We start from the raw sequence: 23223 nt of genomic DNA on the forward strand, positions 1-23223 counted from the left end.
GCATGGTGGGGCCTCTTGCCTTCCTGCCTGGGTGCATCTGCTAGCCCTGCCTGGCAAGCTTCTTCCCAGTGGACACACTTAACACCACCTCACTGCTTCCCAGAAGTGCTGGGCTGTCCTCTGCCCTCCACATAGCCCCAGGGAGCCTCTGGTAACACCTGAGGGCCACTGTGTCTGCTCCCCTGTACCGTGAGCTCATGGTGTGGGGCTTGGCCTGCTGTGTCCCCAGTGCTGCTTCACCAACGGACAGTGACACCTGCACAGACCCATGCACAGCTCTATGCACCTCCAGAACCCGGGTATATGAGACTGGGCTTTGAGAACATGCAAACCGCCACACACTCTACCTGTCTCTATTCATTCATTAATTTTTTTAAAAAATGGACTCGTATCCCTGAAATGCTTTGTAAGGACCTTGCTTGGATGCTGACCAAAATAAACAAACTGCTAAGAAATTTTTATAGGACACTTAAGTGAACTAGAATGCTGAAGCTTTGATGAAATTAAGGAATTATAGAATTTTAATATGATAAGAGATTATCATATTAAACATAATGATAGTGTGATTGTGTTTGGAAAGGAAGTTCTTCCTTTCTAGAGATGAATACTAGTATTTACAGATGAAATGATATGCTGTCTGGGATTCGCTTGAATAGAATCCCATGGTAGTGGAGGGAGTATGTGGGAGTTTGCATCATTTTCTTGTGGCTCCTGTCACAGATTCCTACAAACTGGGTGGTTTGAAACAACAGAAATGCATTTTCTTACAATTCTGAAGGCCAGAAGTCTGAAGTCAGGGTGTGAGGGCCACATTCCCCTGGAAGCTCTAGGGAACAATCCTTCCCTGCCTCCTACAGCTTCTGGGGGCTCTTGGCATTTCTGGACTTTCACGGATCGTGGCCACATCACTCTGCTTTCTGCCTGGGGCTTCCAGCACCTCACCCTCTGCGTGTCTGTGTCTTCTGTTCTCTGTGTTGCAGGGACACTTGTCATTGGATTTAGGGCCTATCTGGATATTCCAGGATGATCTCATCTCAAGTTCCTTAACTTCATCTGCAAAGAGGCTTTTTCCGAATAAGGTCACATTTACAGGACCCAAGGATTTGGACATGGGCCTCTCTTTCTTGGGAGCCAACATAATGTAATCCACTACCTGGTAGAGATGAAGAAATGTTGCTGGAAACTGATGCATCCAGGTCATGGGTACCTTCAAGCTTGTTATATTATTCCCTCTACTTTTGGATTTGCTAGAATTTTTCCATGTAAATTTTAAAACTATCTTATTTTAGGAGCTCCTACAATGTCCAGGCTTTGTCCCAGACAATAAGGACTAGATTCAAATAAGAAGAAGGCTCTGCTCTCAGGAGCTCCAGGTTAAGGGGAAATCGGATATTGAATACATCTTGTCAAATTAATGTAGGGAAAGACACAATAGAGAAAATACAGTAGGAGCTGAAAGTAGAGTATTCCAGTCAGGACAAATACCATGTGCAAAGACCCAGATGCCAGGAAGGGTGATTTGAGCAATGCAGAGAGGAAAGAACATAAAAATAGGGTGGCCAGATTTGGTGGATAAGATACAGGACACCCAAATAAGTGTGAATTTTTAGATAAACAATCAATACTTTTTTAGTACAAACATGTTTCCTACAGTGTTTGGAACATATTTATACTAAAAATGACTGATCCTTTGCCTGGAATTCACATTTACCTGGGTGCCCAGTATTTTATGTGGCAACCCAGTAAGAGAAGCCTTCCAGAGGGCCATCAGCCTGCCCTTCACAGACGTACCCTCCCAGCTATGCTCCCAGCAGAGATTTCTCATCTGCCTTAGTCCTTACATCGAAGTCATTAATAGTGATCATCTTCAAAAAGCCAGTTTCTACTGACTTACTGTACAGAGAGCAAAATCTGCTGAAATTTTTGGTTAGACTTTTATTGCCAACCTTGAAAAGGAACATATTAATCAGTTACCTTGTGATAAGAGGATGACTTGCCATTTTTCTCAGAATCTAGTAGGCAGTCCTGCGGCCCTGAAATGTGTGGGAGTGGCTGTTTTTAACTTGACTTTATTCCTTTCAATGGGAGGGAGCTATTGAAATGAACATGTAATTTATAAACCACATTAGGACCTCACAGTAGTTGTTGAGCCACAAGGGTGACAGCCTTTAACAAAGTAAATACTGATCTTAGAAATCTCCCTATATTACACATGTTCTCCCATCTAGGTCACTAAAAAATACTTTAAAATGTGTCCTTGGCACAAGAAAAATCTGGTTTGTACTCATATTAATGCCTTCTCTGTGTGCTTGGATGACAGTTTAAAAGTTCTGCATTCTCCTGCTTTTGGATACATTGTTTCAACTTAAATAATGAACAGAGAGCCTTTCAAATAAAAGATATTTATTTGAGAATTAAGCGTTGTAATGGGTATATGTTTATCACAGTAAGCTATGTATGTATTCAGGGAAGTTAAGAAAGACAAATGTTTTTATAGGAAAAAAATGAGGATTAAATAAACATTTTGAAATATTTATCATTCACTACAAGTATCAATAACAAGGGTAATGCCAGGCCAAGTTTAAACAGGCAGTTGATGGGCAAGTGTCCTAACAGAAGTATTCTTTTATAAGATTGCAATGGCCTTCGTTCAAGGTTGTGTTTTTCCTAGTTTGTTTTGTTATCAGATACAAAAGAGTAAGAATATTCTCTTTATGGCCTTTTTCAGCTCTGTTTGTCAGAGTTTTCCTAACATTTTGACTCCTTTTGACTCTGACAACTCTCACAATTGTTAAAGAAATGCAAAAATGAAGAATTTAGAAAGCTAATTTAATTATAGTAGAAAAATTAATGCCATGAGGGGAAAAAACAGTGATGATGTCATTTTAGGTAATCTGAGAATATGATCATCACCAGAGGAAAGGTAGGTGTTTATGCTAAAGTAACATTCTCTAGACAAGTAATCAACATACAGTTATTGTGAACTTACATTTGGCAAGATTACAGTCGGGAATTCCTAGTGACTGGTAAAAGCGGCATACAACTGGACAGTTCCATGTCTGCAGTTGCTTCTCCAAACCTCCATCTCCAGCTGAGAAAAGAGCCACCAACACCTGCCAAACAGAATTCTAATTTACAACTTGATGGTAGATATCACACATTAATGCTTCCTTCGGGAAGTGCTTTGTGATTTGTTGTCAAGTGTTGATGCCATTGGCTTTCCAATATTTCTTTAAGGTTGTTATGCTCCAAACAGCAGGCAGAATCTTTGAGAACAATTTTCTAGAACTTAGAGGTGAATCTAAGTCTTTAGAACTTTTAGTCCTATAAAGCAAGATGACCTAGATTAAGGACTAACAAAATTAAAAACAATAATGCCCTTCTTGTGAATTTTCACATTCCCATTTCAACAATTATCTGTTAATCCTTGTCTTTTGCCCAATTAAACACTTGCGTGATAACCTTGCTCTTTCCAAATTCCTTCTTCCTTAGTCCTTCTGGGTCTACTCAGTGAGCCACACCCATATCTTTATTAATTCTGTTAAATTGTAGAAAATTGAGTCTGATAATCAGGATTGGTTGATCCATTATCTTGAATCTGTTATTTAATTTTTCTATTTAATTTTTTCTATATCATTTGATTTTCTCATCAAGGAAGTTCAAAAGATGAAATTATAGAAATCTCTGCGACTGCTAAAATGTCTAGCATTACTATGTGCTCTATCCAAGTATCAGTGATATTGTAATACTACCATGTGCAATACACTGTGCTAAAACATACTGTGAGACCTCTCTGCTCTTTGGGAACCTCACAATTTAGTGGGGACACAATGTGTATATAAGCAACTGTAATACTTTATAGCTGTGAAAATTCAAAATTAAGGTTTACTTGTAATAGGAATAAATCAGTTTCTGAATGTCAGGAAAACTAGAATCTGATTCAGTCTTTCCCATTAATTAGCTAGATGACAAGTCACATTCTCTATCTAGGGTTCAACCAACTCACAGCAAACCTTGAAAATGGCTAAGGAAAAGTCTCTCATCTTACCCTTGGCATGCCTTGAGCTAGGTAATTCTTTGGGTGCAGGAGCTGTCCTGTTCATGATAGGATGTTCCAAGGCATCACCGGCCTCCACCTACCTATGTTGAAGTAGTACCCAGCACCTTCTGTCCTGATGTGGCAACCAAGAATGACTACAGATATTGTTGAATGTCCTCTGGGGTATGGGGGCAAAATATTTTCTGGCTTGGAATCTGTAGACTACGTGACTTCTCAAGTATTAAAATTCAGAATTCCTGATAGAATAACAAAATAATTACTGCAGCATATAACTGGCTTTGTTTTGCTTTGTTTTAGAGACAGGGTCTTGCTCCATGGCCCAGCCTGGAGAGCAGAGGCAAAATCATGGCTTGCTGCAATCACAGCCTCCTGGGCTCAATCCTCCCAGCTCAGTCTACTGAGTAGCTGGGACCACAGGTGCATGCCATTACACCTGACTGATTTGTTTATTTTTGTAGAGACGTGGTCTTGCTATGTTGCTCATGCTGCACTCAAGCTCCTGGCTCAAGTGATCCTCCCACTGCCCTCTCCCAAAGTTCTGGGATTACAGGTGTGAGTGACCATACCCAGCCTTTATAACTAGTTTTTAAATGCACCTAAAGGAACCCAGCTAATATGTATAGCGCCATTAGAATATAAGTCAACAGTGTCCTGCAATAAATGTTTAATATTGGGGAAAAATATAAAGGAAAGATTAGGAGCTTCAGTGATGTCCTCCTTTTGGATCCAGATATGAGACCTGTCCAGGCTATAAGTCACAGGAAAATAAAATGACACCCGATATAGTTTGGCTCTCTGTGCGCACCTAAATCCCATGTTGAATTGTCATCACCAGTGTTGGAGGTGGGGCCTGGTGGGAGGTGATTGCACCATGGGGTGTTTTCTAATAGTTTAGCTGTCTTGGATTCCCCTAGTGCTGTCTTCTGATAGAGTTCTCATGAGATATGGTTGTTTGAAAGCATGTAGCACCTTCCCGTTCTCTCTCTGTCTCCTGCCAGCCATGTGAATATGTGCTTGCTTCCGCTTCACCTTCCACCATGATTGTAGGTTTCCTAAGGCCTCCCCAGAAGCAGAAGCCTGTACAGCCTGCAGAGCTGTGAGCTGATTAAACCCTTTTTCTGTATCAATTACCCAATTTCAGGTATGTCTTCATAGCAGTGTGAAAATGGACTAATGCAAGAAATTGCTTCCAGAAAAGTGGAACATTGCTATGAAGATACCTGAAAATGTGGAAGCAGCTTTAAAATTGGGTAAGGGGCAGAGGTTGGAACAGTTTGGAGGGCTCAGAAGAAGGCATGAAAACGAAGGTAAGTTTGGAACTTCCCAGAAAGTAGTTGAATGGTTGTGACCAAAATGCCGATAGTGAGATGAACAGTGAAGTCCAGGCTGAGGTCTCAGATTGAGATGAGAAACTTTTTGGGAATGGGAACGAAAGTCACTCTTGCAATGCCTTAGCAAAGAGACTGGTGGCTTTGTGCCTCTACTCTAGAGATCTGTGAGACTTTGAACTTGAGAGATGATTTAGGCTATCTGGTAGAAGACATTTCTAAGCTGCAAAGCATTCCATATTTAGCCTGGCTGTTTCTAACAGCATATGTTCATATGTGCTCACAAAGACATGATCTGAAATCTGTCATTGAATCCGAATAAATCAATCTGAAATTGAAACTTATATTTAAAAGGGAAACAGAGCATAAAAGTTTGGAAAATTTGCAGCCTGATCATGTGGTAGAAAAGAAAACCCCATTTTCAGGGGATGAAATCAAGCCAGCAGCAGAAATTTGTAAAACTCTTAGTTATTAACATACTGCTCCTCTTGCAAAAGTTTGGAAATTTGCAAAAGTAGCCAAATGTTAAAAGCAAAGACAATGGGGAAAATGTCTCCAGGGCATGTCCAGGGCTTTGAGACAACCCCTCCCATCACAGACCTAGAGGCCTAGGAGAGGAAAATGGTTTTGTGAGCCAAACCCAGGGCCCTGCTGCTCTGTGCAGCCTTGAGACATGGCATCCTGTGTCCTAGCTGCTCCAGCTCCAACCATGACTATAAAGGGGCCTGGATACATCTCAGACCACTGCTCCAGAGGATGCAAGCTGTAAGGAGCCTTGGCAGCTTCCATGTGTGTTAAGCCTGCATGTGCACAGAGAGCAAGAGTTGAGGCTTGGGAGCCTTTGCCTAGATTTCATAGGATTTAGGAAAACACCTGGATGGCCAGGCAGATGCCTGCTACAGGAGTGGAGCACTCATGTAGAACTTCTACTAGGGCAGTGGGGAAGGGAAAAGTTGGAGCCCCCACACAGAGTCTCCACTGAGGCACTGCCTCATGGAGCTATGAGAAGAGGGCCATTGTACCCCAGACCCCAGAATGGTAGATCCACCAACAGCTTGTGCAATGCATTTGGAAGAGCTGCCGGTACTCAACACCAGTCAGTGAAAGCAGCCTGGGGAATGTACCCTGCAGAGCCCCAGGTGCAGAGCTGTCCAAGGCCTTGGGAGCCCACCCCTTGCATCAGTATGGCCTAGATGTGAGACAAAGAGTCAAAGAAGTCAAAGAAGATTATTGTGAAGCTTTAAGATGTAATGATTTCCCTGCTGGATTTTGGACTTGCATGAGGCCAGCAGCTCTTTTGTTTTGACTGACTTCTCCCTTTTGAAATGAGAGCATTTACCCAATGCCTGTACTCCTATAGTATCTTTCAAGTAATTAACTTGTTCTTGATTTTACAGGCTTGTAGGCAGAAGGGACTTACCTAGTCTCAGACGAGACTTTGGACTTGGACTTTTTAGTTAATGCTGGAATGAGTTAAGATTTGGGGGGAGTATTGGGAAGGCATGATTGTGTTTTGAAATGTTAGGGGCCAGGGTAAAATGGTATTGTTTAACTCTATGTTAAACATGACTGTGTTAATGATGGATCAGGCCTCCCTGAACCTTCACTGAAAACTTTGTTAACCCAGGTTGACTGGATCAGTGCCTGTTATTAACCTCTGTACAGGAGCTTTAAAAAAACAGACTTATAATATGCCTTATTCAGAAAGAAATCTAGATATACATAAAATCATATTTTTGTCAGAGCTTGATGGATTAAGAGAGAAAGAGTTAAAAGAGAGAGAGGAGATCCATGTGCTACCCAGTGTGTTTAGAGAGACTCATCCACATCCCAAGAAGTGGGGGCAGGAGGTCACTCTCATTATTCAGTTCTTATTATAAATTTTATATACATTATCTCGTTTAACTTTCTCAATGGCCCTCAAAAATAGATATAACTCTCCTGATTTTGAAAGGAGAAACTTGAGCTCAGAATTTAAAGAGCCTACTGAGTCTATGAACCTCATAATGGAAGGAGTTGTGATTTATCTCAGTCTCCCTTCTCTCTGATAAGAAACAGTAATTAGGAGTACCCAGGGATCAAGAGTATATTAACTCTAATTTACTACTGGAATTTCACCATTTGTATTCCTTTCAAAACAAGCCCATTTTCCGGTTGAGGAAAATACAGTTATACTAGTCCTCAACTCACCCAAGTTTTTAGGTTGTCAAAGTACAGAAAGAAACACGTTTATTATTATTATTTTCTCCAATCAAGCTCCTGAAAGGTTGCTAACAGAAAGGAACTCAAGATTCAGATGGCCCCCTCTCACCCTTCCCTTCCAATCTTTAGTTGGTTAATGGAGTCTGAATGGGAAAACATGAAACAATTTCTCATACAGAAGCAGAGCCAGCTTACAGGGTGGAGTGGAAAAGCTCTGGACCTGCAATCAGAAGGAGTTTGGGCTGGCCCAACACTCACCAAGTATGCAGCGTGGGCCAGTCGCTTTAACTCTCTGAACCTCAGTGTGCCCATCTTTCATTAGGCTCTTAGGAGCCACTTCCCTGGGTTGTTGCAGAAGGTAGACACACTCCCTAGATATTGACCATGAATGAGGAGCATGTGTGTGTGACCCATGGCAAATCTTTGAGCCTCTCTGGTTCTCGTTTTCTGTTGACCCAATGAAGCTCAATGGTAACCTTTGCCTCAGTGTTGGCCTGGCCTTTGGAAACCTCATATTGTGAAGGTGATATGTTACATATAAGCAAGAGCATTATGATAAAATGTTATGTCAGATGATAATAATTCGTTTCCCTTTGAAACAGGATCCTCAGTAATGGCTAAGGGTGCAAGTGTGTGATTTGAATCACTCTATGAACTCTAGTCCATAACAATTAAAGCACACCCCACTCTCTGTGAGGTTCACTCTCCCTTTCCTTCTGCTGAATCATGCTATTTCCATTTCCAATGGGAGGAAAGTGCAATGTGCAAAGTCTCTAATTACAAGACAGATGAGTTGATTAAGTATGTTCCAAAGAATTATTTACTTTCTAAAAGTTAGACTATTTAGTTCCAGATTTTAATGTCTAAATTCAAGTCATACATGCTTTTTTAGAAATACATCTGTTGGTAAGGACAAGTATATTTTTGTACCAATGTATCAAGCTTGACGACCACAAAACTTTGCAAGAAGAATCTTAATATGTTATATTACAGCTGGGGGTTTGGAGAGAAAATGCCACTGTTTCTAAGTCTTGGAACTCCTGCTTTCAATGAGTCCTGTGTGTTTCCACTCTCATTCATGATACAATTATTTATGGCCTGTCCCTGTACACTCAGTTTTCATTTTCTGGTTCTCTGCTATGTTCCACCTCCCAAGCAGGCTGGGATAGAGCAAGGGCTGTCAAACTTCCTTGATGATCCGCAATGAATTCATCTCTAACCATTTACAATGGCCAAATGAGCGTGAACGCATGCAAACATCCATACACATAACATACATGTAACTGGAACTAAAAACTCATGAAACATTACTTACTCTCCAGCATGTCATGCTCGCTGGTATTTTTTATTGTTTCCTATTTTCTTTAAAAAATATGTGGATTTCACAATTCGCTGAAAAATTACCATGCATATTTGAGAAACACAAACTTAGAAAATAAGGCTCAGTCGTTGGTTTTGAATAGCAATGGGTTTGAATCCTAGATCCACCACTTACTCTGGGAAAGTTGCTTTAAAAATCTCAGTATCACCAATTGTAAAATGAGAATAATAATAACATTCAACTTAGGTGATTTTTGTAGGATAAAATGAAGATAAACGTGGAGGAATGGCCAGTGTGTGACTGATGCTGAAGAAATACTATCTCCTTTTCTATCCTGCAAAGTTGATGAAGCAACACATGTATTTCCAGGTTATAAAACAAAATGCACCCCAAAGAGGTAGAATATAGAAAACCAAAAGGCACAAGAAATTAGGGTCCTCTGTCCGTTGAAAGAATTTGGTTCTTCTAGCTACAGTTAAGCAAGCCTGAGGCCTACTTTCTGCTTTTCATCAAATTCAGCCTAACAGCCAAAGAGCTGGTCCTCCTTGTCAGTGATATCCTCTGGTTTTACAGCCACTTCATGGATTCCCAGGGCCTTCACCTGGGTGGGTTCCAGGCCTATCTTCATTTTCGTACTGGGTGTGGATTTTCAAGTTCATCACCACGTGGAGTGTGATAGTGGATACTGCATTTAACTTTTCTGATGTTCCATTTCACTAACTAAAGAATGGAGATAATAACAAGCATTTAATGGGACTCTAAGGAGGAGTCAAAATATAACATATTGAAAGAGACTAGCATTGGGGAAGGAAGGATCAGTCGAAAGTTTTCAATAAATATTAGTTCTTGAATTCTTCCTCTTCCCACTAACTTCCGTACATGCATTATTACCACACAGTCTCACCTCTTAGCATGGCGAGAATGGTCACATTTAACCAATGGGCACAGAGACTGGTTTGCTGGAATCTAAGACTGGTTTGCTGGAACCATAGTTTTTATGTTTTAGGGAAACACTTTGAAGTATCTAAGGATGGAATATATGATATTTGGGATTTCCTCACATTATTACAAGATTGGGGAAGTGGGTGGGCATGTATATGAAAACATATTGGCTTTAGTTGGTGTAAACCATATATAAAATTCTAAGCCCCCTCCCTCACTCTGACCATCTGAATGGACCTCTCTTCTCAGCAAGGCCATTCCAAAGCTAACCTGAAAAATGAATTCAGGCCATGATGGGAAGTTGGGGGGTTGGACAAGTCTCATTATATCTCTTCTCTTTTGGAATTACTAACAGAACAAACACTTTTAGTCTGATAAGAAACATTTACAATCTATTTTCTCTGAAGCCTGCTACTAGGTGACTTCATCTCCATGATGTAGAGAACTTTGTTCTCTACAACCCCTTATTATCCTAAACTACACATTCCTTTCTATTGATTCCAGGTGGTTAGATAGTAACTTAACCCTTTCAACAAATTGCCAATCAGATAAATTTTAAATCTACACACAACCTGGAAGCCCACACTTCTAGTTGTCCCCACTTTTCAGACCAAACCAATATACATCTATATATATTTGATTGATGACTTATGTCTCCCTATAATGTGTAAAATTAAGCTGTACAATCACAATCTTGACCACACATTCTCAGAATCTCCTGAGGGCTGTGTCTCAGGTATTCGACACTCATATTTGGCTCAGAGTAAATCTTCAAATATTTCACAAAGTTTGACTCCTTTCACTAACGTTGGTAGTTACTGATTCTATGATAGGAATACAAGGAAGGTAGTGATACTTTTGTGTTATTGTATACGTTAGAAGTTTATATAAGAAGGGGGATAAAATGTATATCAGAAAGTGAACGTAAAGTTAAAATGCATACTACACATGAGAGGTGGAAGACAGTGGATTATAACAAATAACCCATTAAAGACTGAGTATATTAATTCCATGATTATTTTATTGTGTACCTACTAAGTGCCAGGTGCTGTGTGAGGTTCTGAGGGTAGACAGTGAACAAGACAGACTCAGTTCCTGCTCTCGAGTAGCCTACATATCTATAAGAATGGAGACAATAAACAGGTGATTAAAATCAGGAGCTTCCAGGAGAACACCCAAGCAATCCCCAGTGTTATCAGGTCATCCTCCAGGGTTTGAGCAGGAAATGCTGGGAGGTGTCTGTGGGACTCCGCTAAGTGCTGCCCTCTAGAGGTGTCACTGAGAAAAACACTTCCCAGTCCAGACCAGAGTCTCTACCTGAGGGTTTTCCTCAGGGGTAAGTCATGGACAAACTCAGGAAATCTTGACCCTCGGGTAGCAGCCGAAAAGGAGGGTTTCAGGCAAGGTGGCATCCTGTGAAGGGAACTTCTAGCGCGCCCCTTCAGCCTCACAGCACAGTGTGGACCTGAACCTCGGGACGGCACTTTCTCCATTGCTTCACGTGAGCTTGAGACTTTAGCCTCACCCTTTCTCAATGCTATGAAGAAATAAGCACACAAGAAATCCAAACACTGCCATTGCAGGTTGTTTTCTTTGTACAAATGAATACTCTGTTTCACTGTCATCCAGACATCAGCTCTGTAGCTCTGGGATGTGTTCAAAGCCCGGGCAGGAAGAGTTCAGCAGAAGGGAGGGAGGGACAAGGCTGGGAGGAACCCAGGCTCCCGGGTCTCCATCCAGCCTGACTGAAGGCGGGGGCAGGGCTGACTGCAGCCCTTGCTTGGGCTTCTGGGGTCAGTGCCCTAAGGCTGATGATTACAACCCAGTCCTCAGCCTCACAAGAACATCCCACTTGCCAACCCCACCCCACCTTGGTCACCCTCCTGCCAGGACCACCCACCTTTCCTTAGATTTTTCCTGAACTGGACGCTTTATTAATGTCTAGCACAACCCCCCCCCCCAAGATCTCTAGATCCTGGTCCTGTGTGATCATAGATCCATAGCAAACTCTGTTCCACGGAGCAAGCTAGAAACCCCCAAATTCCTGACCTGTCACCATAAAGAACTCCATTAAACTGTAAGTAACCACTGCAAACACCACTACCGTTTATTACTTGATGGATGTGGGTCAGGCCCTGTATCTTGCATTTTGAAACATTACAATATTCTGTTTAAGAAAATGTTCTATTCCCATTTTGCAGACGAGGAAACTAAGGCTTCAAGATGTTAAGTGATGATTCCCAGATCACACAGGTATTTTGAGGCAGGTCAAGATTGGTACCAGATCATATCAACAGTGAAATAGAGGAAATCTTGTTAAGTGTCTACTTTGACTTTTATTTTTATAGATTCTGCCCCTTAAGTCAACTGCATTGTTATGCAATAACTGGGTTTCATATTTGTATTAAATACCTGCATCCACTCAGAGCTTCTGATCAGATTGAGACAGTCTTATTGCTGGCTGCCATTCCAACCATCGTGACTACTCTCAAGACAAGGTGTGATTTATTTCAAAGTTTACATCACTGGATCTAGATCAACAATAGAGTATATTTTCATCAATATTAGATTGATTTAATTTTTTAATGATGATATGAAATAGCAGCCAACTCTCAGAATCCTAATAGTGTATGTTTAATGAGCACTTATGATACACTTGCTACTTTTCTGAGTGTTTTGCATGATTTTGTAATTTAATCTTCATACCAACCTATAACACAGGTACCATAAGTATACCCACTTCATAGGTTAGATACTAAGACACAGAGAGATTCAACAATGTGTCCAAAGTCAAGAAGCCAGGACATGACAACAGTGATATTAAACGCACACAGGCATGTCACAAGCCAGAGATTTTCATTAAAAATAATGTTACTGTGGGGACTTTAATTCCTTCCTAAAACTGAGAATTCTATTCTATTGTGTCCCATATACTCCAAGAGGGGAAATTGTAATAGCAAGAGTTATAACTGTGCAACAGCTATGACCTTAAGGTTTCACCCTTAGCAGGGCTCCTACAAACTGAGCTGATATAAATTACAGCAGAGGGCCCTTGGCAGAATCTTTGGTGGCCATTGGCCCATAGCATACCCATGCTGGGGACACAAAGGCTGTGGTCTGATCTCACTCAGAGACACATGCTTTCCTAAGATATGACAACACCATAATTAGAAGAACTGCATGATCCTTTAACTCCAGTGACATCCCCTCTCAAATCATGACTTAATCAGGGGCATGGGAGTGATCAAGGTGGAAGTAAAGTGAACTAGAAGATTGAGCAACTATGTGCTGTGATCCATGCCCTTTTCTTGATGATCTAGTGTGGATTTCAAAATGGCCACCACCAGCCTCCTCTGTGTGCTCTACCAAGCTCAGAAATCTTATATGTTCCCAATTATGTACCAGACAGAAGCCATCAAGGTTAAAAGTCTACAGTGCTATGGAATGAATTAACAAGAGCCCATTTACTGTTTCTGCTTCTAGTTTGAAGAGAAATTTCTGGAATCTGCAAAAGATTTGGAAAAATTAAGAAATAGTAAGATCAAGTCCCTATGTGCCTCTGAGGAGGGTATCTAGTAGAAGGTACACAGGGAGGTTTGAAAAGCCGGGAATTCTTACGTGTGTAGGGGTGTAGTTGGTGATGGTGGAGAGGGAGAAAATCGTAAAATGGAAAGGATGGGCTCCTAGAGTAGGTCTGGCAATGCTTTCCAGGCTAAAAAGGGCCAGACTTCTATTTGTATTTGCTGGAGAACCATCTCCAGCACCCTGCGGATGCCCTTTTCTTGCTTTCCTGCTTTTGGCACCAAGAGTGAGCTGTGGTCATCAGCTCAGGATCCCATACAGCCCACCCCATCCAAAGACACGCAAGGACATGTTTTAAACAAAAGGAGTTGAAATAGGTTCATTTTGAATTTGTTTCTCTTATAAGTTTGACAAGGTGATATCTTTGCAATGTTGTATGCTTAGATAATGAGACAGTGTTGAATTGGTTGGAAGTCCCGGTCAGAGGGTGAGGAGGGACATGAGCCAGAGTAGCAGCCATGGGGTAAGAAACACAGAGCCTGCCCTGCACACACTGTCTAATGGGGGTATTGAAGACCACGCAAAGGGCCAACATAGGAACTTCTCTCAGAACTGTATTTAATGTCTTCAACGGCATGAGACTTACTTTGAGAAATTCCCCTGTTAAATGGCATCTGGCTGGTGGCCCTGTTGCAGTCTCTCCCAACTTCTTCCTAAGATATCATGAAGATAAATCAACACAGGCAATACAAGGGAACTATTTTGTAGCTGGATGGGGAATAAAAACATAAATGAAATAACAGGATAAAAAGCAAAAGAAAGCTTGATAAGAAAAAGCATTTCCAGAAGCTAAAAACAAATTCCTATTTCATTTGAACAGTTGCCAGACAATATTTTTTTTTCATTTTATACATTTAGTCATTTCTACAACCACTTTTTCATCCTGAAAGGGTGGGATTCATAGAAATTTCACTCTGCTTTTTTTTTTTTTTTTTTCTATTTTCCAAAGACGGGAGTTTGTTTTTCCAACAAGTGCCAGTGGTTGAGATTGACAGGATGAAGCTGATGCAGACCAGAGCCATTCTCAACTACATTGCCAGCAAATACAGCATCTATCAGACAGACACAAAGGAGAGAGCCCCATATAGTACATTTTCTGTTCTTCCATCAACAGAGAACACAGGAGTGATTTAGGTCCTTCTGTGTGTGGGCGGGACCATGGCAGGAGCATCATGACTGGCCGCAGGCTGGGCCCTGGGCATGTATGCTGGGGTCAAGTATTACAGAGTCCCATGGAGATGAGGAAACAGTGAATATGGGGAGTATTCAGGCGAGTGTGATTCTAGAAGACAATGCAGTCTATAGAGCCAGCACCCTGACAGAGGTTTCCAAACACTGATGAACCGTGAACTCAGGAGGATGGGGAACCATGATTCCAGGTGCTCAGGACTTCAGAGGCTGGACTCCAACCAATAGCTTAGGAAAAAGCATAGAATGTTTGAGACTCTGTAGATGAAGGCCTGCGGAGGGAAGACTGCAAAGGAGCTGAATCTCAGGTTCCAGTAATTCCAAGAATAATGACCAGGAGCCTAAATTTCCAGCCAATTATATGAACTGGTCAACTTGACTAAGGTTAGAGAGGCTGGTGCTCTAGATACTAGGCTTACCTAAGTGAAGCAGGTATCAAATGATACAGACCTAAGCAGCCAGACTGATTATGCACCAGCAAAGCTGGGGGGAGGGGTCTCCTCCCTTGTTGGCGGTTCCTTGAAAAGTCCAATATACAGCTACCAATGACCTAGCAATTCTACTACCAGGTCTACATCCAGGAGAAAGGAAAACACATCCGCACTAATCCATGCACAGAAATGTTCATAGGAGAATTATTCATCATATGCAAAAGGTGCAAACAACCCAAATGTCCACCCATGGAAGAATGGAGGAACAAGATGTGCTGTAGCAGACAATGGAATATTCTTGGGCTATGAAAAGAGATGAAGTACTGATGCATGCTCCAACGTTGGTAAGCCTTGAAAACATGTGCTGTAAAAGAAACCAGACACCAAAGGCCACATGTGACATGAATTCTTTTGTATGAACCATCCAGACCATTTGAGTCCAGAAAGGAAATCAGTTGTTGACAGGGGCTGGAGAAAGGGGACAATGGGGAATGGCTGCCAAAGCATGTGCTACTGCCTTCCCAGGTGATAAAAATGTTCTGGAATTAGACAGTGATAGTATTTGCAGAATTCTGTAAATGTACTAAAAATTACTGAATAATATTCTATAAAGGGGTGGCAATTATGGTATGTGAATACATGTCAATAAAGCTGTTATTTAAAAGTATTCGCCAGGTACGGTGGCTCACGTTGTAATCCCAGCACTTTGGGAGGCCGAGGCAGGCAGATCACCTGAGGTCGGGAGTTCAAGACCAGCCTGGTCAACATGGGGAAACCTCATCTCTACTCAAAATACAAAAATTAGCCAGGCGTGGTGGTAGGTGTCTGTAATCCCAGCTACTCGGGAGGCTGAGGCTGGAGAATCGCTTGAATCTGGGAGGTGGAGGTTGCAGTGAGCCAAGATCGCACCACTGCACTCCAATCTGGATGACAGAGCAAGATTCTGTCTCAAAGAAAAGTAGAATACAGGACTGGGCGTAATGGCTCATGCCTGTAATCCCAGCACTTTGGGAAGCCGAGGTGGGTGGATCACGAAGTCAAGAGATCAAGACCATCCTGGCCATCATGGTGAAACCCAGCCTCCACTAAAAATACAAAAATTAGCCAGGTGTGGTGGCATGCACCTATAGTCCCAGCTACTCAGGAGGCTGAGGCAGAAGAATCACTTGAACCCAAGAAGCAGAGGCTGCAGTGAGCCAAGGTAGCCCCACTGCACTCCAGCCTGGTGACAGAGTGAGACTGTGTATCAAAAAAAAATAAAATAAAATAAACAACAACAAACAAACAAAACAAATAAATAAAAGTTTTGTAGGAAACACAGTTTGAAATGAGAAGAAAGAAGATGTCCTATGGTATGCATTGGCTTTAAATATATGAATAATTTTACCATGTTTACTAATTTTACCATGTAAACAATGGTGAAGTCTTGAAACACAATCATGACTAGAACTGGCCAACATCATGTGGAGAAGGTAATGGAACAATGTTTTATGGAAAATAATTGAGAGAACTTCTTTTTTTTGAAAATTACTAGCTTGCTTGAATAAATATATTGTTTAGGGATATCTTTTAAATGCATACCTTATTTCCTAGTTTTTCATTTATTTATTTTATTTTTTTCTTTTTTAAGAACTTCTAACATTGGGCATAAAAAGGAGCCTCAGGGGCCGGGCGCGGTGGCTCAAGCCTGTAATCCCAGCACTTTGGGAGGCCAAGACAGGCAGATCATGAGGTCAGGAGATCGAGACCATCCTGGCTAACACGGTGAAACCCCGTCTCTACTAAAAAAATACAAAAAACTAGCCGGGCGAGGTGGCGGGCGCCTGTAGTCCCAGCTACTTGGGAGGCTGAGGCAGGAGAATGGCGTGAACCCGGGAGGCGGAGCTTGCAGTGAGCTGAGATCCGGCCACTGCTCCAGCCTGCGAGACAGAGCGAGACTCCGTCTCAAAAAAAAAAAAAAAAAGGAGCCTGGGATGTGTAGTATGAGGAGAGAGGAAGACGGACACGTTGGAGATGGCTCTGCTGGGGAGGCTGTCTTGGGATTATGTAAATGGCAGGTCTTTAGCCATATGAATCATGCTAAGCTTATGTATAGAACAAACCACAGCAGAGTGAGCAAACCCAAACCTTATTTGTAGCATCAGTAGTTACTTGCAGTAATTCCACTAATTTCTCTCATGACTGTGACGCTGGACAGGTCACCGATGTTTCTTGTACCTGTATTTGGTCACGTGTATTACAAACATTTTAGATATAGATCTACCACAGTAGAGTGTTCTGAGAAATAAATGTAAATATACTATAACAATCATAGCCTAATGACTGACATTTAAAAGGCACCCAGTGTCACTGAATTACTTTGCTATCACCTAACGCTCCATTGTTTCAAGTGTTTAAACCATAAAATCTAAGGCAGAAGGCACTTAGCAGTTTGGTTATATTCGTTCCTTGGTTCATAGACAACCAATCTCTGGCTGTGTCCTCACATGGCAAACATGCCAAGGGAGTTCTCTAAGGTCCCTTTCATAAGGGGACTAATGTCATTCATGAGAGCTCCACCCCCATGACTTGATCATCTCCTGAAAGCCCCACCTACTAATAGCTTGAAAGAATATATATTTTTAGGGATCTCTTCTAAAGACATGGGAGTCAGGATCTCAATGTATGAATTTTTGGGAAACATAAACATTCAGTCCATAACAACAGAAAAACAATGCCTGGGAATTGGTGGGGCACTGACCTGCACGTCCAAAAGCCTTCCCTGATGTTAATGGAGCTCCTGACTCTCAAGGCATGGTATAAAAATAGACTGTGAATAAGAATTCTACCACTTCTACCAAAGAGCCCATGATATGTGCATTTGAACAATGTATATTACAATATAGCATTGAAGTTGTTTTCTTTGTGTACCGAGTAATTATCCATACTTTTGTATGTATACATAGTCTGAAAATATATTTGCCAAAATATTATCTTAAATCAATGGTGTCATATGATTTCTCCTTTTATTATTTATGATGTTAATCTGCTGAGATTTTAATAAATATCACATATCACTCAAAAATTTTATTATTAAAAAATGTATACATCCAGTGTAGTCCAAAGAAATGTTTTATGAATTTACATAACCAAGGATCTAAATAGCAAAGTTAACATTTTATCTTTGCTGTATCACATGTCAGTCACTACACCCCTGTTTGCCTCAGTCAAACAATTTTTTTTTTTTTTTTGCATTTCAAAGTAAGTTGCAGACATCTTCACAGTTCACTCCGGGACACAGTGGCATGCAGATGATAGCATGGGGAAAGCAGTAAGAACCAACATTGCAAGAAAGAGGATGAATTAAAGTTCACCCAGGCTTATTTCACATCCCAGAGCAGGAGATGAGGAGAGCAGATGAGGAGAAATGAGGATTCTGAAAGAGTCTACTCCTGGGAGAAGCGTGCTGTCATGAAAGTGGAGTCGCTACCCAAGAGGGACTGGAGAGAGAGAGAGAGTGTAAAGCCACTGAACACCAGGGCTGCACGCTGTAGGGCCTGGGGCAGACAGAACATGCTGCAAGATGGGATAAGCCCCTGGCCCATGTGGAAGATGCAAGCTGGGTGGGTGCTGTGGATGCCAAGCTGATGTGGAATGAGAAAAGAAGATGGGAGCCTGGACTCCAACCAAGAAGTGAGCGGAGCCACGCTTCTTACTCTCTCACTAAATCAGGGAACATGGGGAAAGGTCTGGATCTTCGCACCTGCACAGTAAGGAAAGAGAGGTGGGAGAGGGAGAGTCAGGCTGGACATATTCAGGGATGAAGCAGAAGCCCCAGCTTCACTGCACATGTATTCCTGACCTGATTCCTCCAATTCTTCAGGTGTTGAAGAGCCATGGACAAGACTACCTCATTGGCAACAAGCTGTGCCGGGCTGATATTCACCTGCTGGCACTTCTCTACCATGTGGAAGATTTTGACTCCAGCCTCACCTCCAGCTTCCCTCTGCTGAAGGTGACCCATTTCCCAGTCCTCAAGAGGCAGCTCCTCATCTCCCACCTTGGTATCTAGTATCTGGGCACTTGGACTGGCCACATTCTGACCCCAGCTTTCTACAGGCCTTCAGGACCCCCCATGTCTCCAAAATGAGGTTTCAGGTCCTGATTCTGAGGCATAGAAATTCCTCTTGTGATGCCAAGGAAATTTGATGTGCCTGCTACCCCAAGAAGAACATTTCACTTTTTATAATGCTAAGGACCCAGGGCCCAGCATCTCTCCTCATCCCTCTATTTCACTGTGGTTTTTCCTCCTGAGTTCTCTGTGACGCCCTTTATCCCAATATGCCCTTGTCTTCCCACACCAAGCGTGTCTGAGCAGGGCCCTTTCCATCTGGTTCCTTCTTTGGGCTCTGGCTCCTGCTGCCAGATCATTGTGTTCCTTGTGCACAGCTCTCCCAACACGCTGCTCCCCAATGCTATATCTCTCTATGGGAAAACTGGCCCCATGGTTTGCTTTCACATTTTCTATTTTCATTTCTAACTCAATTTTCCCATATCTTCATTTCTTCTGCTTAGAGACTGATCTGTGCTGATATCTCACAGGCACATGGTTCTTTCTCATCTTCTACAAGAGCCATGAATATACAAGATTCAAGTGTAAGAAAGAGGGTAGGAAGACTGAACTGAATAAAGTCTTAAAGACATTGTTTGGGAAAATGCTAGTGAGCTGCATGTTCTTCCTCTTATCTTCATCTCTCAGTGGCCATTTCTGCCTCCATACTGGTGCTGATAGAGGGAACTCAGTCGGTCTTTGTGTAGGAGGGACTCAGATTCCCTGGGTTGTGTTAATGGTGGTGTCAGCCCTTGGCTTCAGTCTAAAGCTGTGCTTTGTGCATTGCGGGCCTGAAAATCAGGATCAGCAAACTCCCCACAGTGAAGAAGTTTTTGCAGCCTGGCAGCCTGAGGAAGTTTCCCATAGATGCAAAAGGTTTAGAAGAAGCAACAAAGATTTTCAAGGTTCGATAAAGCAGGTATGGATGCCAAGAACATGTAATACAAATATTCTAAAGTTTACAACAATAAATTGCTTTATCTAAATGTTGGTTGTGGCTGTTGTGAGGTTTATAAACATTTTTAAAATTATATGCTAATTACATAGTAAAACGTCCATGACCAGATTTAGTTAAAATCGATTTATTTTCATTAGTATCTGATATGAAATCAGATTTCCAATCTTCCCACAAATTTTCTTGGAATTAAAAATTCAGTAAAAACGTAAAATGTAGACTATGTGAGTTGTTTGACTTGTTCAAGAATTGTCCTCTAACATTTGTCAAATGGCCTGTCAAAAAGTCAGGGGTAGAAATTTTCTCCTGACAATCTGCACAAGAAAACAATTACCATTCTGGGGAATGGCAAAATGAAATTTTCTTTTTTTCCTGGACATCTGTTTTATTTCTGATGAAAACACTTTTTCTTATGCATTTTTAAACAACCATTCTGTCTGCTGTGGATCCCTTAGTTTTCTAGGAGGTGAGGAAATTCTAAAGAGCAAACAGACCCACCCTCTGCTCTCAGGCCACTCTGTTGTCCCTTACAGGCGTGTGTTCCTGGCTCATCCTCACTCTACTCCTCAAGGCTCTGTGGGGCCGCAGGCATGAGCCTTCCTTCAGTTCCTTCAGTGCCACTCAGGCCTGGGCTGCCAAGATACAGATGGTATATGTGAATTACACATAAGTAACTATATGCAACATCATTTTTCTCTGGTGTGTCATTGTGCCAACGTGCTTGGATTAGAAGTGATTTCCAGGAATCCTTTCCTGCGTCTTCTAGCTTCTGGGGGCTCTTGGTCTTTCTTGACTTTCATGGATCCTGACCACATCACTCTAATTTCTGCCTCTCTCTTCCAGCACATCACCCTCTGTGTCTTGAGTCTTTTCTTCTCTCTGTGGTGAGGACAATTGTCAATGGATTCGGGGCCTTTCCAGATATGCCAAGAAGAGCTCATCTCAAATTCTTTTACTTCACTACATCTACAAAGAGTCTTTTTCCAAATTAGATCAAGTTCACAGGGTCTAGGGATTTCTATATGGGCCAATCTTTCTTGGGGGCCAACAAAACGCCCTACATGTTATAGATGAAGAAACATTATTTGCAATTGATGAATCCAGGTGATGGATACTTTCAGATTTGTTATATTATGGGTGATTTGAGTTGCATAAAGAGGAAAGCACATGCAAATAGGGTTCCCGGATTTGGCAGATAAAATACAGGACACTCACCTAAATGTGAATTTCAGATAAGCAATAAAGAATATTTCAGTATAATCAGGTTTCATACCATGTTTGGAAATAGCTATAACTACAAAATTATTAATTGTTTGCCTGAAATTCACATCGACATGGATGCCCTTATTTTATTTGTCAACCCAGTAAGTAAAGGGTGGCATCAGCTTGCCATTCACAGATATCCCCCCCAGCTATGCTCACCATAGAAGTTTTTCAGTTGCCATAGTCCTTGCATCCAACTCATGAAAACAAGTGTCTTTAAAAAGCCAGTTTCTGCTGACTTGCAAAAAGAGCAAAATCCAGGTGAAATGCATTGTTTAAACTTTAATTGCCAACCTTGAAATGGAACATATTAACCAGTTTCTTCTGATAAGCAGATCACTTACTCATGTCTTAGAATACAGTAGGTGGTCCCTTGGCCATGAAATTTGTGGGAGTTGCTTTTCCGTAACTTGACTCTTCTTTCAGTGGGAGGGAACTATTGAAAGGAACAACAAGCTTATAAATACATTAGGACCTGGAAGTCAGTTGACCAGCCACGACAGTGACAGCATTTAACAAAGTAAGTACTGATCTTATAAATCTCTCTACATTGCCTCACACTCTCCTCTCTAGCCTCCTAGAAAAATATGCTAGTATGTGTTCTTAAGACAAGAAAAAGTCTGTTTTTACCCATATCGTGCTATCTTGGTGTGTTTGGGTGACAGTTCAAGAATTGTTTATTTCTTTTCTGTTGGATACATCTTTAGAGAAATGTAAAAATGAAGAATTTAGAAAACCAGGGCCTCAGCATTTCATGATATGGGAAACAATGACATGAAGAAAAAAAAGAAATGATAGTAATTTAAACAATCTGAAAATAATCAGTGCTGGAAGAAGTGGCAATGTATGCAAAAATTTCTCTGTATAAGTAGTCAACACACAATTGTAAATTGTGACACTGTAATACTATATTGGCTGTGAAAATTTAAAACTAAGGTTTATTATAATTAGAGGAAATTAGTTTGAATGTCAGGGGAACTAGATTCTAGTAGAGCCTTTGCCAGTAATTAGCTCCATGACAAGTCATGTTCTGTCCCTGGAGTTCTACCGACTCCTGGCCAATCTAGAGGATAGTTAAGAAAGAGACTCCGACTGTTGCTGCCCTTTGAACTGTGTAATTCTTTGTATGGAGATCTGACCTGCCCACTCTAGGATGTTTCTAGGTATCCCTGCCCTCTACCTACCTGATTTGTAGCCCCCTCTCCCTCCCTGCAGATGTTACAACCCAAAATGTCCCTAGACCTTGCTCAATGTCCTCTGGAGCAGAGGAGCCAAATCCCCCTGGTTGAGAACCATGGGACTACATGACCTCATGGGGCTAAGCAAGGCCGTGTTACTGATGTGCCCCACTGCTTGGACATTCACTGAAAACTTCCTGTTAATCCACATGGACTGATTAATGAATATCATTAACCTCTGTACAGGAGCTAAAAAGCAAAGAGAGAGAGAGAGAGAAACAGAGAGCCATCATACGACAGATTTCATATAAGTCTGGATTCATATGCAATCTTATTCCTACTAGAGTTCTATGGACAAAATATAGAGAACCAGAGAAATGGATACAAGATAGATGATAGATGATGATGAGACAGATTACAGAGAGATAGATAGGTAGAACAACTGATAGATGAAATAACACATATATGGATGGATAGACAGAGATTATGAATAGATACACATACATAGATATTTGATAGGTAAAATAATTGATGGATGGATAGATCAAAGAAAGAGAATCCATGGGCTACTCAATGTGTCCAGAGACTCACCCATCTTCCAAGCACTGGGACCAGAGCAAACACCCATTGCTGAGTTCCTACTATGAATTTTTGTACATTATCTCATTTAACTTTCTCAACAA

At 41.5% G+C, this 23223-nt stretch overlaps 1 protein-coding gene across 2 annotated transcripts in view; it reads left to right on the forward strand.

Annotated features, from left to right (window-relative positions):
* The window catches only part of GSTA1 (glutathione S-transferase alpha 1), a 48955-nt gene that overhangs the window by 15439 nt on the left and 10293 nt on the right, over positions 1-23223 (forward strand). Inside the window, 1 exon segment of one of the 2 annotated variants that reach the window (NM_001195776.1) lies at positions 21863-21882. The exons of the other annotated variant lie outside the window; for it this stretch is intronic. The gene's annotated coding sequence lies outside the window, so the exon portion shown is untranslated. 2 annotated transcript variants of the gene reach the window in all.

The sequence above is a fragment of the Macaca mulatta genome, chromosome 4 (assembly GCF_049350105.2).
Source record: "Macaca mulatta isolate MMU2019108-1 chromosome 4, T2T-MMU8v2.0, whole genome shotgun sequence".
Lineage (NCBI taxonomy): Eukaryota > Metazoa > Chordata > Mammalia > Primates > Cercopithecidae > Macaca > Macaca mulatta.